This window comes from Dioscorea cayenensis, chromosome 10 (genome assembly GCF_009730915.1).
Source record: "Dioscorea cayenensis subsp. rotundata cultivar TDr96_F1 chromosome 10, TDr96_F1_v2_PseudoChromosome.rev07_lg8_w22 25.fasta, whole genome shotgun sequence".
In the NCBI taxonomy this organism is placed as follows: domain Eukaryota; kingdom Viridiplantae; phylum Streptophyta; class Magnoliopsida; order Dioscoreales; family Dioscoreaceae; genus Dioscorea; species Dioscorea cayenensis.
The window spans coordinates 22470566-22474484 of record NC_052480.1 but is presented as its reverse complement, the minus strand read 5'-3'; the positions used below and the strand labels follow the sequence as shown (position 1 = coordinate 22474484).

Genomic DNA, 3919 nt, shown 5'->3' with positions numbered 1-3919 from the left:
TAGTAATAACTACATCATGCATGCATATCAGCTATCTTTAAAATGATCAAGGTACCCTTACTAATGATCCTTCATCCACATTTTCTAATCCTTGTGTGTGGGGCTGTAGACTCATGAGATGGGTTATTAGAAGTATGGTAGATGTAAGACCCTTCAGGGAGCAACACAAACAATGGAACTCGTCTTGTCAGAGCAATCCAGAATTTCCAAATCAAATTAAATTCCAAGCTCCAAGAGCTGAGGAAAGGCCTAGTAATGAAGGTTCTTTTCTTCTTACTAGGTTTTTACTGTGTGACCGCATTTGCAACAGTTATAGAGCAAACAGGTGACTGGGACATTCTCTCTGATGCCATTGCCGTCGTTGTGGTCGAGGCCATTGGTGCTCTCATGTACAGAGCGTCTTTCCATATATTGGACAAACTCAAAAGCCTCATCGCATTTTTCAACTATTGTAAGGCAGGTCTTTTCCTCAGGTTGTTCTTAGATGCGTTCAAGTATGAAGTGGATACTTTTTTGAATCTTCCAGCCCATTTCAAATCCAATTTGATATATTATCCAAATTCTGGTAAATAGTACACGTTTTTATTTTATTTAGATGAAAATTCCATTGTGGATGATGTACCTGTAGAAAAAGGTACTCTAGCTGAGATTAACACCAGTGGGACAAGCATTAGAGAGACCCAGAGCATTTTCTTGGAAAGAATTGCTAGTGAGATGAATAGGCTCAAATTCTATGTCAGCCATTCAGAGGTCAGTTTTTTTTTCTCTTAAACTATTTATATTTGTTTTTAAAGAGTTTGTTAACATGTAGTAATTTTTATTAGACTTTTGTGTTTCATTTTTACATTTTCAATTATTGCTATACAGGGCCTCCCATTCCTTGAGAACATGAAGAAGCGAATTCATGAGGCCACTTCATCTTTATATGGTAGGTTGGGCCATTGTTTTGTTAATGGCCTTGAACATCAAGATGCAAATGCAATCTACAATTATTTGCGTGCATATGCTGCTATTGACAACACTACAGCTGCTGAGGAGCTTTTTGACAAAACTATTGTCTCTCCCTGAATTCAGAAAGTTACTCCTCATGATTCACCAGTGGTGTTTCGTCTGAATTGCTTGTGGAAGATAACCAGCCGATAATGGACTTCATTACGAATGACTAAAAATTTTTGCTTGACATCTCTTCATCAAGTTCAGATTTTTTTACTGTAAATACTACTTATTTCATCATGATAACACTTTTTTTGAAATATTATCTAGTATCTCATTATGGTTTTTCAGCCAATTCTGGGTTGCACATTTTTTATTTCTTGGCCAATTCTATACTGAAGAAAGTTCTTTTGTCAATTCAAAAGGGGAAACCCGGGGCATTCTCAACTGGAAGACCTACAGAGTTTCTGAAGAACTATAAATTAAGCATGTTGTTCTTGGACTATCTTGAAGGTATTTTTCAATTCACGGTGAAATCAGGTTTCTTGTTCTTTTTAGAATGTTCTAGTACCATTTTTTCTCGAGTGTAAGTCATGAATTTGAGCTTTGTAAGATTTTTTGGGGTAATTTAGGATATACTGAATTTCTCCTGTCTCAATGTTATGAAACTCAATTAGGCTAAACAATGCTGGTATTTGATAGTTATTGAAGTGATTTCTTCCATTAGGCTGTAAATGAGTCTAGCTTAAGTGGCTTAAGGTCAGCTTAAGCTCAGTCAAAATTGGTTACTTTAAGCTTTTTTTTTAATATTCAATTCTAACTTCAATAACTTGACTTTGGTTGGTTTAGCTTGTAATTGAGATGAGTTCAAGCTTGCCAAGCCAAAAGCTCATTTAAAACTCGACTTATGTATTAAACAATAAATATTATGCTTCATGCACCATATGCAGTTTTTGTTTCCTAATATTAAATCATCTGTGAAGGTTACTGTGCATCCAGATTAGCAGTTACTAAATTTTGGTCAGCACCTGTATATGTAGACTTTATGAGGCAGTGGAATGTTGGTGTTTATTTCTCACTAAGGTACTTATATGGAACATGGTAGTAGAGAGACTTCCCTTTCAGTGGCCTGCATCAATTGATTCAATTATACCAGATTTCAGGAAATTGCGAGCACTCTGGATTCTGTCAATACAGTTGGTAGTATTACGCTTGTTGATGATTTAAATGACAATGGAGGGAAAGACCATAAGCTCCTGATGAGGCAAAGCTTTACCTTGATGGAAAGCTTGAGATCCTACTGGAATGAAGATGTGATTTTTCTTCTGCTGATAAGTTCCTTAGATTGTCTTTGCAACTTATTTCGAGGTCAGTGGTGCTGCATTCTTAGCTTCATATTTTCTAATATGTAAATTTCTCAATTAAATAGATGAATTTACTGAATTTGAAAATAGGTTCTCAAGTTGGTTGTCTTCTGGTCTGGAAGCTCGGAAACCACACCATTTGAGCTCAAACTCTACAACAAACTCTGGGTGGGCTATTGCTACAGATGTTGAAGATTTCATATATGTATGTGAACACTGAGCCTAACATCATTGAATGTAGTTATAATTTGCTTTGTTAGCTGTTTCCTCTGTGTGATTTAATTGTTTATGCAAGTCTTTGCAGGTCTAAGAAACTTTGTATTTCATTATATTCTGAATGATACTAGGTTTGTTTGCCTCATTATTAGTTGATACAAGCTTTAAATTAACATGTTTATCAAATAACAATATAACTTGTAGTCTAGCATACCAGGATCCGTTGCTTTCTCAGAGCTAGATCCATTGATATGAGTATCAATTAGGCCGGTGCCAGTCAGGTTTGTTACTTTTGCCTCCACAGAAGTTGCACATGTTTGCCGACATTGCATGTATCTTGTACCATTCATTTTCTACCAGCCATGTAGATGTTGAGAATTGCCATCATAAGCCATCCAGAGTTGATATAGTTTTTTTTCCTTAATTAATTACTTAACCATTCTTTAACCACAGCATGTTGCCATAGTGATCATATGATGAGATTATCTGATCTTGAAAGTAATTAATTTTCTTGATGTGGTTTACATGTTCTTGGTCAATCTTTTTTGCTTTAAAGAACTGTTCTTTCATGTAGGTTTGATAGATTAAGCTCCAACATGCACATTGACAAGGTCTAATTTGATGATCCACTCATGTTGGTGAGAGATTTATATTAAATGCACTGCACTACTTTTACTGTCACATTATGTTGTTTTGCCATATTCATCTTAAAAGGTTGGTGATCAGGTCGATTCTATTTGAAAACTTTTCATGTCCCCAAGAGCCAAAAAAAAAAAAAATAAAGAGCAGTTATTGAAATGACAATCACCACATCGGTTTTGGACGTTTGCTTGTTATACGGTTTTTGATAGATGCCATTTTCACAGCACAAGTTAGCACTTGGGATTTGTCAAGCTGGAATTACTACTAACTACATCCATGTGGATGACATTTTGAGGTGTTTTGCTTCATAATTTTATCTGTATTACATTATATAGGCAACAAAAGTGCTGTGTTTGATAATCTGACACTCTGCTGAGTTAATGAAATACAAGTTTCAAACAAATTATTTTTCTTTAAAAGTCTATTTCTTGATGTTGTTGTTCTAAAGGTGTTAGAAATGATCAAGTGAAACTTGGCTGCCTGACATATATATATATATTTGAGAAAAATGGAATTCAATTAAAATGTGAGTTTTTAAATGATTAAAAGCAGGATTTTAATTGATTAAATAATACATATTTAATTAAAAATTAATTATTAGGCATGTCTTTGAGGAGGTTATAACCGTCTCTATTATTATAAGTAGAGTTTTAAAATTTTAGTTGCACACGCTCAGGTAAACAAGTTCACACGTGGATGCAAGCCACGTTAGCTCTCCGTTAACACCGTAAGGCTCAGTGACTAAAAAACACACAATAACAAAT

The 3919-nt window shown here is 34.8% G+C and overlaps 1 pseudogene; it reads left to right on the top strand.

Annotated features, from left to right (window-relative positions):
• Positions 1-255: 255 nt before the first annotated feature.
• Positions 256-2628, top strand: LOC120270383 (annotated as a pseudogene).
• Positions 2629-3919: the final 1291 nt, after the last annotated feature.